General features: G+C 47.6%; 1 protein-coding gene and 1 non-coding gene across 3 annotated transcripts in view; one reads left to right on the top strand and one right to left on the bottom strand.

The window, feature by feature from the left end:
• The window catches only part of ASIC2 (acid sensing ion channel subunit 2), a 1,207,926-nt gene that overhangs the window by 1,042,168 nt on the left and 151,246 nt on the right, over nucleotides 1-14,512 (top strand). The window lies entirely within an intron of this gene.
• On the bottom strand, nucleotides 3,206-3,277 carry TRNAK-UUU (transfer RNA lysine (anticodon UUU)). Its single transcript has one exon. It is a non-coding gene; the product is annotated as a tRNA-Lys (tRNA).

Here is a 14,512-nt window from a genome sequence, read left to right as displayed (position 1 = left end):
AAATCAGCCAGCTAGATTTCAGACTTCTGGTCTCTGAAACTTTGAGACAATAAACTTGGGCTGATTTGTTCCATCAGCTCCAGGAAACTAACACAATAGGGTCGTTGAAAGGCAGTAATGATCTTATCTATATAAAGAGTGGTACGTAAGTAGCTCTCTCAGTGTCAGCTGTTAGTATTAGCCCTATTTTACAGACAATGGAACCAAAGTGCTGACAAAATAAATGACTTATCCGAGAGCTCTCTGCTGCTGTGTGTTGGGTCAGAGGTCAGAATTCAGGTTCTGCTGGGTTGCCTGGCATTGTGATGCAGATGACCTCTGGCTACTAGTAGTCCCAATGAAGTCTCTCCTTTTTTTTAGTTTTTTAAAATAACTTTATTTATTATTTTTGACCGCACTGGGTCTTCATGGCTGTGCAGGCTTTTCTCTAGTTGCGGCGAGTGGGACCACTCTCTGGTTGTGTTGGGGGGGCTTCTCATTGCGGTGGCTTCTCTTGTTGCAGAGCACAGGCTCTAGGGCATGCAGGCTCAGGAGTTGCGGTACACGAGCTCAGTAGTTTTGGCTCCTGGGGTTTAGAGCTCAGGCTCAGTACTTGCGGCACACGGGCTTAGTTGCCCTGAAACATGTGGAATCTTCCCAGATCAGGGATCGAACTCATGTCTCCTGCATCAGCAGGTGAATTCTTTACCACTGAGCCCCAGTGAAGTCTCTTCCAGCTCCTAATAGTCTATGAATTGACCAGATGCTTGCCAACAAAGGGATTTGTCTTTTTTCCTCAGTTAACCAGAACTCCCCAAAGAGGCTCTGCATTGCTAAAGTATATCCAGACGTGAAACAGGGCACGCCCTGGCGACCTCACAGTTCGCCCACAGAGACCAGAAGGAGCAGAGCATTTAGCCAATCAGACTTGCCTGGTAGGGTCCCCAGCGCCGCATGACCCTGTGAGCCTGCAGGCTGGTCGCTTCACAAAACTCCCCACACAAGGGCTCAGGGAATATGCCTGGATGTCGTCTGGAGATGGGATTCTGGCCAAGAGTCGGGGGCTTCAAGAAGCATGGTTTCTAGGGGCTTTCCTAGCGGTCCATTGGCTAAGACTTGGCCTTCCAGTGCTCGGGGAATGGGTTCCATTCCTGGTCTAGGAATTAAGATTCCACATGCTGCAAGCCCAAAAAACCAGAACATAAACAAAAAGAAGCAATACTGTAACAAATTCAATAAAGACTTAAAAGAAGCACAGTTTCTAAACATCATAGGGTCCCCCAAATAGCTGAATGAGTCCTCCCCATCATGGTTTCCAATAGAAATTTTCCATGAAAAATCAGCCAGCCTGAAATCACTGCCAAAGACTTGTGATTCCTGGACCAGTAGACAGAGAGGGAGATGGGGGAATGAAGGGAGATTTCAAATGAAACCATTCCCTCCGCCCACTTGGCCAGCACCCGATCCCGGGAAGGGATGTTGAATTTCTTCAAGACGTACTGCCTTTGTTCAGAGCGTGCTGGGAACAGAGGGTCTAGCCGAGGGGAGGGACCCGGCAGGAATGAATGCAGGGTAATGCTCTCCACCTCCCACCTGGTCACTGTCACTCAGACAGTGCTCCCCGCCTCCTCCTTTGTGAGACCTGGGATAGACGGGGGACTTCACTGAGCTCTGGAGGCTAACAATATAGCTAGCAAACTACCTTTTGCAAGAGAAGTGCACCTCATTAGGAAAACTGGCTGCATGCCAGAGAATCTTGCTTCCTTGACAGGTGGAGTCTGATCACCCTCTCCTGATGGAGACATGGTGCTGGGGGTGGGGTCTGTTATCCAGAAACGCAGTGTGTAGTTCTCAAGCAAAAGTACAACCAGATTCTGAAAGAGAGCCTCTAAGACAAACAGAAAAGCATTTCTCAGCCTGTGCCAAAGGTAAAGCTGAAATAAGGACCAGGGCGAAGAGCACTGGGCAAAACAGTTGGGTGACTAAGAGGTGGTTGGAGGGGGTGGGTGATGCTGGGATGCTCCAAGGTAAAGTGTTGATACAAAGTAGTTACACTTGCAATTCTGGAGTCAGATATCCTGCTTGGATTCAAATACAACCTCAACCATTTTGTAGCTCTGTGACTAAGGCAAAATCTCCTAACGGCTTAGCTTCCATTACCTTACTCATGAAATGAAGTTTGCAGAGATTGCCTGAGTGCTGTCACTCCAGTTAGGTCTGTCTCTTTGCCACCGCATGAACTATAGCCTGCCAGGCTTCTCTGTCTGTGGAATTCTCCAGGCATGAATACTGGAGTGGGTACCATTCCCTTCTCCAAGGGATCTTCCCAACTCAGGAATTGAACCTGCGTCTCTTTACTGTCTGAGCCACCAGGGAAGCCCAGAAACTACTTAGTGCCTGGCATATAAAAGGTGCTCAATGAATATTGGCAATTACTCCTAACACAGTTATTATTGTGAGTAGATCCATTGAAAGGCTTGGGATGGGCTGGATGCTGAAGCCTGACAATCAGAAGCATCCTTGCTTCTGCCTAAACTTCTTGTTTCATCTTCCCACCCTGGGCGATGGCAAAAAGTCACTATATGGAGAATGCCTACCAAGATGGAGGACCAAGACTGAATAGCGAGGATGGTGATGGGGGAACAAGAGAAGAAGCAAGGGCATTTTGTATGTTGAGGGCATTTGTATGTTGGTCTACTGCTCAGTGGTCTCAAGTGATGTTTCTGAAAGTTGGAAATTAGTAGAACTATTGTTGGCCAAGTCCTGTTTTCAGTGAATGGGGATTTCAGGTCAAGATCTTATAGTCAACCTTTCAATAGTTTTCTGGCCATTCTTTTCCAGAATATGTTTACTCCTCGGAGAATGTGAGGGGAGGCTAGGCTTCTTAAAGCAGAGGTGGCCTTATTACTTGGGCTTCCCTGGTAGCTCAGACAGTAAAGAATTCTCCTGCAGTGCAGGAAACACAGGTTCAATCCCTGGGTCAGGGAGATCTCCTGGAGAAGGGAATGGCAACCCACTCCAGTATTCTTGCCTGGAGAATCCCATCAACAGAGGAGCCTGGCCTTATTCTTTATCTAGAAAGCCACGGGAGGCAAACAAGGAAATCTAGGAAAGAGTTACAGATACACTGAAAATTGTTGCAGATTAGATATCTCTGAGGAAATCTATAATCAATTCCTACTTTTTTTTTTCTTTTTGCTGTACCATGCAGCTTGTGGGATCTTAGTTCCTCAACCAGGGATCAAACCTGGGCCCTGGCAGTAAAAGTGCCAAGTCCTAACCACTGGACCATCAGGGAATACCCACCAATTCCTACTTTCATTCCACAAATACTCCCTGCATTCCTCCTATGGAAGAAGCAAACTAGACCCTAAGAAGGCCATGATGATACCTGCATCAGAGCCCCACCAAATGGAAAGAAAGAACCGGTCAACAAATGCTTAAAGTGGATGTGACTTATGATCAAAGTCAGAAGGGAAGGAGCTTCCAAGCAGAAGAACTAACTCAGCAGCTGTTTGAACAGAGCATGAGTTTTAGCATCAGTTCAGTCCGGGTTTCAGCCTCTGGCTGCATCACCTATGAGCTTTGAAAACCCGTACAAGCCTCTTCACTTCGCAGCCTTCCTTTCTTCACCTGTAATACAGCACAGCTACCATCTCTGGGGTTGTAGAGAGGATGGTTTGCGATAACATATAATATCGCTCAGACAGTGGCACATGGTAGAGATGCAACAAAAATCTGTTCTTTCCACTGGAGGGGATCCAGAAAAGACTTTCTAAAGAAGGAGCCATTTAGGCAGGATCCGAAGGAGGAGTACGGGCCTTGCCAGGTAGAGTGGGATGCTTTTCGAGGATGCTTTCCACAATATTGTGATTTCTGCCCAACTTTTCAGGAACCCATATGCCCACTGACTGACAGTAATTTTACAAAGCCAGACGTGTCTGTATTCTTTCGTGATCCAAAAAGAAAAACTCTTTTTATTTTTTGGTACTTAACGGTTGTTTTGTGGTAGTTACAAAACGTCCTCTAACTGCCAGCTACGCATCCGCCAAAAATATCACCGGGGGCATTATACGTGCCAAGAAACTAAAAGGAAGGCAGGAACTGGTTTCCTTCCATTAAAGCAGAGCGGTCTTGAGGTGGAAAACTAGCACTGAGGCTGAAGAAGAGGTACCCGAGCGGACAGCTGCACGCTGGGGTCCCCTGCCGCCTGCATGGATGGCTGTGCACCAAGGCGCTGGTGCTTTGCAGACTGCGCTGGGCTGCAGGGACCCATTAGTATCCAAGCTGCCCGTGAGCTTCCATTTCTCATGCACCTGAAATTCTGACCAAGGTGAGAAAAGAAATAAGAGAAAGCTCTCTCCCGGGTTGGGGCTGAGATCAGGGAAGCAACCTCGGTGGTGTCTCGGGCATGGCAATCCCAGGTGCGGGCTGTGGGCGCTACTGCAGGGAGGCCAGAGGGAAGCGTGGTCCATGGTGACAACGAGCTGATCGGCTCATGCGTGTCTGTGCGTGCGCAAAGCGCACATGCATGCACGCAGTCTCCCAGCCCTCCATGGCGCTATCCCCTGCTGGGCTGTGTCATCTTCCAGAGTGAGCACTGGAAACTCATCTCACCTCTAGTTGGTGGGGAGCATCAGAGAAGGAGGTGGTGCCTGTCTGCCTGTCCTCCCAGATCTCAGACTGGTCTCACTCTGCCTGGACTGCCCTCCCCCATCTCCTTTCCTGAACTTGAGGCTCAGTTCAAATGCCACTGCCTGGTCAACTGGACTGTAAGAGCCAGAGAATAGGGATTATACGGTCTTATTCACCATCTGTCCCTGGTGTTCAGCGCAGCTCCTGACACATAGTAGGTGCTCAGTAAAACTCATGTCAAGTGAGCGACATGCCCAGTCTTCTCTAGTTCCTTTGTCCCGTTAAGGGTGGAACTTCTAATTTCTCAGCCCATGTTTCATATCACATAACTGTTTCCATGCTTGTCTTCTCATCTAAACTAGGGACTCTTAACCGAGGGCCCACAGGTAAGTTTCAGGGGAATTCAGACACCCTGAAATGTACACAGAACGTGGCACCTAGGTTCATCTTTTTCTGGAGGGAAGGTCCCAGCTCTGACCAGGTTCTCGTGATTAGAATAAGGTTGGAAACTAGACTAGTCTGCAGAGGCCTGGGCTGTGCCCACTCGGAGGCCAGGGTCCTGGCTAGCACAATGCTTGATACACAACAGGTGATCAGGATGTGTTCGCTGAATGAGTGAGTGAGAGAATGGTCTTAAGCCCTGACTCTGGCCTCCACCATCACTAGATTCCCAGACATGGATTCCTCCAGTCACACCACTGCCAGCACCACCCACCCATCCACTGATGGATGATAACTGCATCACAGAAGTCAGAGCAGGCCATGTGTCTCTGAGCCTCGGTTCCCTCACCTGTGAAATTGGAGATAAGTCTTGCTCTGCCTACACTCCTAAATGGTCATCGTGATCAAATGAAATAATAGGTTCTTTCACCCACATTCCGGAGAAGGCAATGGCACCCCACTCTAGTACTCTTGCCTGGAAAATCCCATGGACGGAGGAGCCTGGTAGGCTGCAGTCCATGGGGTTGCTAGGAATCGGACATGACTGAGCGACTTCACTTTCACTTTTCACTTTCATGCATTGGAGAAGGAAATGGCAATCCACTCCAGTGTTCTTGCCTGGAGAATCCCAGGGACAGGGGAGCCTGGCAGGCTGCCGTCTATGGGGTCTCACAGAGTCGGACACGACTGAAGCGACTTAGCAGCAGCAGCAGTCACCCACATTCAAGAAATCCTTATTGAGCCCCCTCTGCACCAGGCTCTGGAGGTATGAAGAGAAAGGAGATATACAACCTGCCCTCAATGAGCTCATAATCTAATGGGGGAGACCAACAAGTGACCAGTTTCAACATGATGTGGAAACTGTGACCGCACTAGAGAAAAGCCCACAGGCTGCCAACCTGAAAAGTTAAAAAATGGAGACCTCTCAGGGACTTCCCTAGCGGTCCAGTGGTTAAGACGCCATGCTTCCACTGCAGGTGGCACAATCCCTAGTCAAAGAATTAATATCCAGCGCACCACATGGCTAGAAACATTTTCTTAAAAATGGAGGCAGCTCAGAGGAGAAACAGAGATCTGAAGGATGAATGAATGTTAGCTAGAGAAGGAGAGATAAAGCGCATTCTAGGAAGGGGAAACAGCCGGTGCGAAGGCCAGGAGGCAAGAATACGGCACCTTTCTGGGGCTCCCAGCTTGCTCAGCACACAGTAGGAGAGTCAGAGAGACAGGCTGGAGGCATGATCAGGGACTGGATCATACAGGGATGCCAAAATTGGTCTTTTTCCAGAAAACAGTGGGGAGGGCTTTTGAGTCAAGGCATTGAAAAATGCAGATTTGTATTTTAGAAAGCTGACTCTTGGCTACAAGATAGAGAGCTCATTGGAAAAGCAAGATGCAGAGGACCAAGACTAGTCAGGAGCAAATGGTAGCCATCCGGGGAAGAGGTGAGGGTGGCGTGCAGACTCGGGGCACAGAATGGAGTCCGCAGACGCCAGGTCAGTGGCAGCAACCAGACCTGATGAATTAATGAGAAAGCGTTTATAGATCAAAAGGGCGGCTTCTTCAATATAGTAGCGCTTCCTCATTCTGTATGTGGGAGCCACGTGAAGTCATTTCAGCCTGCCACAGGCTCCACAAGGCTAGGCTTTCTAGTTTCAAAAGAAGGGGAAGGGCCTTTTCTTTCTATCTGTGAATTCTTTTATCTCTATGGTCGTACAGAGGCAAAACCACTTAGGAACAGTCAAGAGGAAAGGAGTGCTTTTGAAAATAAAGTGACATTAACTCAGGACAGTGTTTGGAAATTGGGGGACCTAAAAGATGCACAGAAATTGCTTTTTGCCAGCAGCTTGGAAGAAGTGCCTAGAAATGCCCCCTAAACAGATCGGGAGGAAAAAAGCATTTCAGCCCAGATCAGACCATGGGTTAAAAATGATGCAAAAGATCAGTGTCAGAGAGAAAGAATTTGAGAAAGAAAAATGCCTAATCAGTATCAATTTAATAGGCCACTTAAACAGTAAAAGAAGAAATGTTGATGTTCTATGGTGGCGATTTTATAATCACTGGAGTACTTAGCTTCATGTAAGCCATCTCATATTCATTAGAAATAAGAGGAATTTTATTCATTGGAAAGAACTCTTCAATTTACAACATCTTAATTGCTCAGGGGTTTAAATTCTGATAAAGGAAGCTCATTGTTTGTAAAATTTCCTTTTTAATTAAAAAAATTTTTTAATTTATTTATTTTGGGCTGCACTGTGTCTTCGTGGCTTCGCACAGGCTTTCTCTAGCTGCAGCGAGCAGGGACTACTCTCTCATTGTGGTGCATGGGCTTCTTCTTGCTGTGGCTTCTCTCGTTGCAGAGCACAGGCTCTAGGGAATGCAGGCTTCAGTAGTGCTGGCTCACAGACTTAGCTGCCTCACTGCATGTGGGATCTTCCAGGACCAGGGATTGAACCTGTGTTGCCTGCATTGGCAGGTGGATTCTTAACAACTGGACCACCAGGGAGATTCAGAAGTTCCATTTTCTGTGGGTGTGGGGGAGTCAGGCAGCGGGGAGAATTTGTTCATTATGATAAAGACACTGGGGTTGGTATGGAGCTTGGTGGCTGCATCAGGAAGAATGGGCTGGATTATGGTTGGTAAGAAACAACCCCCGAATCTTGGTGGCTTAACGCAACATAATCTGGTTTCTGGCTCATGTTTTGTGTCCAGTGTGGCTCCACAGCAGGTCACTCAGGGATCCAGACTCCATCTCCGTGTGACCAAAAGTCACACTGCAGGGGCGTGCAGCCCTACCCTACCACATGCCTGGGAGGAGAAGACTGTGGAGAGGCCCACTGACTGCCCAGCGGCACAAAGCCATCGAGCCCTTCACACCCCCACTAAGACGGCAGCACTTCAAAAGCAGGGCCCAGCTCATGAGTCTTGGTCCCACCAAGACAGTGCCTCTTCCAGAGTACATGATGGTGGATTTTTGACAAATGTATGAAGGAATGTATTGACACATGGATCTGATTTTCAGAACTTGTTGAGCTTTTCTAAATGTGTAGGTCCTGAGAAGTCTGCCTATGTTCTTTCAGCCAATTTTCCTTCAAAATTTTCTGAGTCCCCAGAGGGGAACACAGCTGGTTTCCTGAAGCCTCCAGAGCAGACGCCCGAGGCAAGGGAGGGACTCTGAAGTCTCTACTTCCACCAGGCTAATGGAGCAGCTGGCCTGTCAGCGGTTTCGTCCCCGGGTTGTCTGGGACTCAGGAATTAGCCATCAGAGGCCAAGAGGGAGGAAAAAGAGTAGCATAGATGATGTCTTTATTTTGTGTTAGGCATGGTGCTGCCAGCTTTGCTGAGCTTTTCTCCTTTAAGCCTCACAGCCGCCCTGGAAGGAAGATGTTATGCTTCCCCTCCCCCACCCCATTTTCCCATTGAGAGAACTGATACTTGAGAAAAATAAGGCATTTGCCCAAGATCTCATGGCTACTAAGTGACTTAGAACCCAGGTCTGCCCTGCTCTAAGCCAGGGCTTTGAACCACTGGGCTGACATCTGTCTTCTACAGCCAGGTCGCACACAAGCTGCAAACCATTTTTTTTCTCTGAATTTCCAGCCATGTGTTGACAGGAAAAAAATAATAATAATAATAAGGATTGAAATTTGAGAATTCTGTCTTATTCGAGGCATTACTGAGTTGAATGTACTGAGTTGGAAGAGCCTCTAAAAGTACTGAAACACGATATGGAATAAGCAGTGGGACTTCCAGATCTGGAGTCCTGAGAAGACATTTGAACTAGTGACAGAAATGTGCTAGGCAACACAAACCGTGGCTTCAGTGAAATTTCCTAGGTAGGAAAAAAGATGTTCGTTTTTACTGGCTGTTAGAGAGAACCAGGAGCAGAATAAGATGAAAAACTTGGGGTTTTCAAATCCTGGCACCATCTTGCTGCCCCTCAGGCTCAGAGATGATACATCAAACCATACCTGTGTGTTAAAAGACTTGATGCCTTCCTGGGCATTTAAATGCTGGCCTTTATGGAGCCAGAGCTAGCCTTGACTCTTGGGTATGTTGGTTGGTCACACATCTGAAGTCCTGTGGAGTGGAAGAGGGAAAACCTAGAAACCCAGATCAAGTGGATGGTGCTCCATGTGTTGGGCTCATCACCAACAACTCCCAATTGGTCAGGGCTGTGCAGAGTGGGATGGGTTGCCTTAGGAAGTAGAGGGCTCCCCATCACAGCGAAAGTGGGGTAAATATTTGACACCAACATTATAGAAAGGTGTATGATGATTGAGCCATCTGATCTTGAGTCCATTATGATCTGTGAGATCTTTGAATTCTTTCAGGCAGGAAGTTCTTAAGCTCTTCTGTTGGATTCCTGGATGTATTTTGTGTTTGTTTTTTGAGGGGTGGGGGTACAGGAAACACAGGGCCTCTTGTAATGTGTATGTGAGAGCTACACAAACATGCAGACAATTGCCTTGGTGGAACCTGCATGACAGGAGACAGGCAATGCTACAAAAACAAAGTCTTAAAGGACTGAGGTCCCTTTCCCTCCTGTCTGCATTTGGAGCGCTGTCCTAAAGGACTTTCAGTTGACAGATTTTTCCTACTTGTGCCTTTAATTTTTCGAACTTATGCTCCCCCATCTCCTAGTCAAATAGTATTCTGCTTTTCAAATGACAATGGGAAGCCATTTCCTACTTGTAGGTAATTTAGAGATGAATCTTTTTATGACAGAAGCAACCTCCGATGGGTTCCAGCTATCTAGACTTCTGCGTACTGAGTCTTCTAAATCAGGGTCCTGCCATTTGGCTCACCCACTTCCCCCATTAGATTTAAATCACCCTGCCGGTCATTTCTATGAAAAAAAATTTTTTTAGGTGAATAAAACTAGAGGAAGAATTTACCAGAAGGATGTCTTGGCTACACTTGGTCCTCTTGGAAGGGCTCCCACATTACCACGTAATGACCACATTACCACGTGCATGTTTCCAGCGCTGCTGGGAGTATGGTCTTCTTTGTCAGTTCCATATTATTAGCTTCCAGAAAGCTCTCTCTCCTCCATTGCCTTCCTAGCACAGGACAAGATTGGCTCTGAAGTGGATTGACTCATCTTGGGGGTCTTGTGCATTTCCTGGTACAAAAGGGCACCAAGAGGCCCGCTCAAGCCTGCAGAAATTATTCTTTCTGCACATATTGTTATGTATTATGCTTCTTCAGTGGTGTCCAGGAGCCTTCTTTCTGAGTGTGTGAAAAGACACTCACTTGGGACACAGCACGGGTTCTCTGACCCCAGGGCTTCCTGGGATCATCTCCATCAGCTGGAGGAGCATAAGAGACACTTGGGTTCCCTAAGTCCAGGTGGCGTTTTGGAAAGAGAAGAGCTTTGAAGGCAGACAGGCTTGGCTTCAAAGCCCAGCTCCCCTGCTTACTAGCTGTGTTATTCTGGGTCCATTATGTAACCTCCTGAGCCTCTGGTTTCTTATTTGTGATAATAATAGTTAACTTTGAATGAGGGTTCGCTGTCTGCAAGGCCCTAAGCTAAGTGGTTTATATGCCTTGTCTAATTGAATCTTTACAGCAGATCTTGGGGTGATGTAAAGCATCTTTCTCCATTTCATTGCTTCAATCAAACACTGTCTCAGCATCACAGACTGTGGGAGAGGATTTGGAAGGAAGAGACACAGCAGAAGCTGATCATCCCTGGAGGTGGGGGGTGGGACCTGGGTGGGGGTGGGAGCTGGGTGTGTGTGGTCGCTGCAGAACCACCATCTTTGAAGATGGAAGACACCGTCTTCACCACTGGCCAAGGCTGGGTGAGGGGCCCACCTCTATTCTCCCATCACCCCCTCTCTCCTTGCCTATTGCCATATCCATCCCTTCCACCCAACCAGACTGTGAGTCCCTTCAGGGCAGGGACTCTTTCTTATCTCTGAGTCCTCAGGACCTCCTGCGGTACCTGGCAGGTATCTGATGCTCAGTGAAGGAAGTTGAACAGAGGAATAAATAAAGGAATGAATCAGTCCATTTAGCTAGAAATACCTCTGACTAAGTCACTAAGATTCCAGTCCCAGCCCAGCCTTACCCTAGATAAGTAACTTCCGCTCTCTGTACCTCAGTTTCTTCTTCTGTGAAATGAGGGAATTAGAAAGGATAAGGTCTCAAGGTCCTCAGAGCTTGGCAACTTGGTAACATCTACAACCGCTAATCAGTACCAAGGGCTTCCCAGCTGGCTCAGTAGTAAAATCCACCTGCCAATGCAGGAGACACAGGAGACACCTATTCAATCCCTGGGTCGGGAAGATCCCCAGAGAAGGAAACGGCAACCCACTGCAGTATTTCTGCCTAGAAAATCACATAGACAGAGGAGCCTGACGGGCTACAGTCCACGGGGTAGTAAAGAGTCGGACAGGACTAGGTACAAAACACAGACAGACTGAGAAGTTCAAGAGCCTGCAGGTTCCAGGAAGTCTCCCTCTTTGACCAGTAGATAGCACAAGCTTGACCCAGGGAGGATGGAGAAGGATTCAGATGACCCACCCACTCAATGGGAAATCTCATTTTCCAGCTGGCACTCACATTGTGTCTATAGTGTAGACAGCCCTGCTCAGCACTATAGCAGATTCAAAAGAACTGAGTTCCATCCCTGGGCTTTATGGGACATAGGACCTGTCTACAAACATCCATCATGCAGGGTGCATCAGGGGAAGAGTCTCAGGAGAGGTCTGAGCCATCGTGTTCTGCTATTCATAAGTAAATAGTGATAACATCTGGTTGGAGATGACAAGGACTTCTTCCTCTAGGAAATGGCATTCAAAGGGCCCCAGAGGATGAGTTGGACTTGCACACATAGAGATTGAGGAAGACGTGTCAGGCAGAGGGCTTGGAGGTGGGCAAATGGGCCAGAAAATCCTTGTTTGGGAAATGGTAGATGATCTGATTTTGCAGAGCACAGCATTTATCCAGGAGAGATGCCAAAAGAAGGCTGTGAGAGCTCAGCCCAAAACCCTATGGAGTAAGAGCTTAAACACCAGAGTGAGGAGTTTGTATCTAACGCAGAAGGCAGTGGGGAGACATTTAAGATTTTTGAATCCAGGAGTAAGAGCCAAGCTACCTTTGGAAAAATCCATTTGGCTTCATAAGTAGCAGTGTTTGGAGAGAAGAGATGCAAAAACTGAAAGTGGGAGATGGGGGACAATGTTGAGACTGTGACAATGGTCCAGGGAGAAATTACAAGGAACTCAACTAGGGCGATGGTCGTGGTACTCAGAAGCTAGAAGCAGAATTGGGAGCCACTGTGGGAGGAAGCCCTGTAGCTTGCTAAGTGACTCCAGAGGTCAAGAGAGGAGTCCCCAAGCTTCCCTGGTGGTTCGGTGATTAAGAATCTGCCTGCCAGTGCAGGGGACACCAGTTCGATCCCTGGTCTGGGAAGATTGGACATGCCACAGGGCAACAAAGCCCCTACATCACAACTATTGAGCCCACGCTCTAGAGCCCGTGAGCTGCAACTACGGGGCCCCGGTGGGCTGCAAGTACTGAAACCCACACACCTAGAGCTTGAACTCTCCACCCAGAGAAGCCACCGCAGTGAGATGCCCAAGTGTAACCCCCACCTCATGGCAACTAGAGAAAGCCCATGCACAGCAACAAAGATCTAGTGTAACCAAAAATAAAATTAAAAAAAAAAATTTTTTTTAAAGGAGTCCCATCTACCTCTCAGGCTTCGGTTATGGCTGACTTGCCATTTGTGTGCAGAAGTACAACCAAGAGAAATGACGGAAGGAGGAGAGGCTGATTCAATGGCATCGGGGCTGGTGAAGGCGGAGATGCAGATGGCAAATGCGTTTGGGACATGTTAAGTGTCACGTGCCAGCCTGATGCTTGGAGCTGGATCATGTGATCAGGCAGTGCGCACCTACTATGTGCCTAACTCCATGGGAATCTTTGTAGGCATCGGCTCACTTAGTCCTCCACAACCTGCCTGGGAGACAGGCACTCCTCTCCCTTCAGCCGTAAGATACTGTGATGCTGTGATTCCAGTCTGTTACCAAATGATGCTCTTTTCATCAGAGCAAGTCAAATTCTGCCTCTTTCTTGAGCTCTTCGGAGGAAACAAACAAATCGCTGTCATCTCTAAAGCTTTAGTGAAATCTGACATCCCCTGATGAGTTGTCAAGATGCTTTCTGCAGAGCTGGCTCTGTGCTATGCCATTCTGCTCCCCTCGTGCAGGAGAGCAGGGTTCTGTTTGCTCCGACTCTGGGCTCCGCCGGCTGTCTTAGACCTCACTGTATTTCCTTCAGCCCATCTCCTTCCAGTCACTGCAAAGATGAGGCCAGGAGGGGCGGGCCTTACTTGAAGCCCTAGGGAAGCAGGTCCTGATTTCACTCAGGAGTCTTGGGGCATGTGGCGTGCCAGGACCTCAGTGATCCTGCAGTTGGGGCGAGGGGACAGGCTTCTAGGGCCCCAGAAACAAGGAGGGGGCAACCATTTCTTCATTTTCCCAGCTAACTGTCCCCCACAGTACTTGGTCACTGTCCTTTGAAACTATTTTTTAATATTAAATATTTTTAATTTAATATTTTACAATATTATTTTATTTGGCAGCCCTAGATCTTAGCTGCAGCACACAGGATCCTCCACCTTTAATTGTGGCATTTGAACTCTTATTTTGGCATTTGAGATCTAGTTCCCTGACCGGGGATTGAAACCCCAGACCCCCTGCTTTGGGAATGCAAAGTCGTAGCCACTGGACCACCAGGGAAGTCCCTCCCCTTTGAAATTTGACCTTCAACTTTGCGTTCATTAGCTACATTCTTAGATCATTTCTCCCTCTAGACTATGAGCTACTTGAGAGCAGAGAAGGCAAGGAAAGGAAGTAATGTTTCATTAGCACCTATTAGGGGTGGAACAAAATGCTGTCACTTTACAGCTCTTAGAATATTTCATCCTTACAACAACCTGACGGAAGGAATTCTCATGCCCACTTTCCAGATGCAAAAATTTAAGATTAAAGCAATTGAGTGAATTCAGAAAAGCTATTAGACAAGTGCCTGGTGCAAATGCTCTATCAATTATAGCAATTATTACTGAATAGCTTGTCACAGGACTCGGAGCCTGGAATTCAGTCCCGTGTGGACTGTGTCCAGAGTCCATGCACCCTTCATCCCTCAGGGTATCTCAGTGTCCACTGTAGGAATTTAGAATGTGCTTACCAGTGGACCCTTTATCTTTTTCATGTATATTCTTGACCCTTCCACACCCTGCACAAGGCTTGGAATATCTCATCGCATCTCCAATAATTCATTATTCAATGAATGATTCGTTGACTGAATGAAGGTGTGCATGTGTGTGCAGCTGGGTGTGTAGTTGTGTGTGTGTGTGTGTAGTTAGATGTGTCACTGTGGGTGTTGGGGGATTGTGTGCATGTGTATGTGTGTTAATGGTTTGGGACAGCTTTTCTTGGAGAAG

The sequence above is a fragment of the Bos mutus genome, chromosome 19 (assembly GCF_027580195.1).
Source record: "Bos mutus isolate GX-2022 chromosome 19, NWIPB_WYAK_1.1, whole genome shotgun sequence".
Taxonomy (NCBI): Eukaryota; Metazoa; Chordata; class Mammalia; order Artiodactyla; family Bovidae; genus Bos; species Bos mutus.
This window is presented reverse-complemented; position numbering and strand designations above follow the sequence as displayed.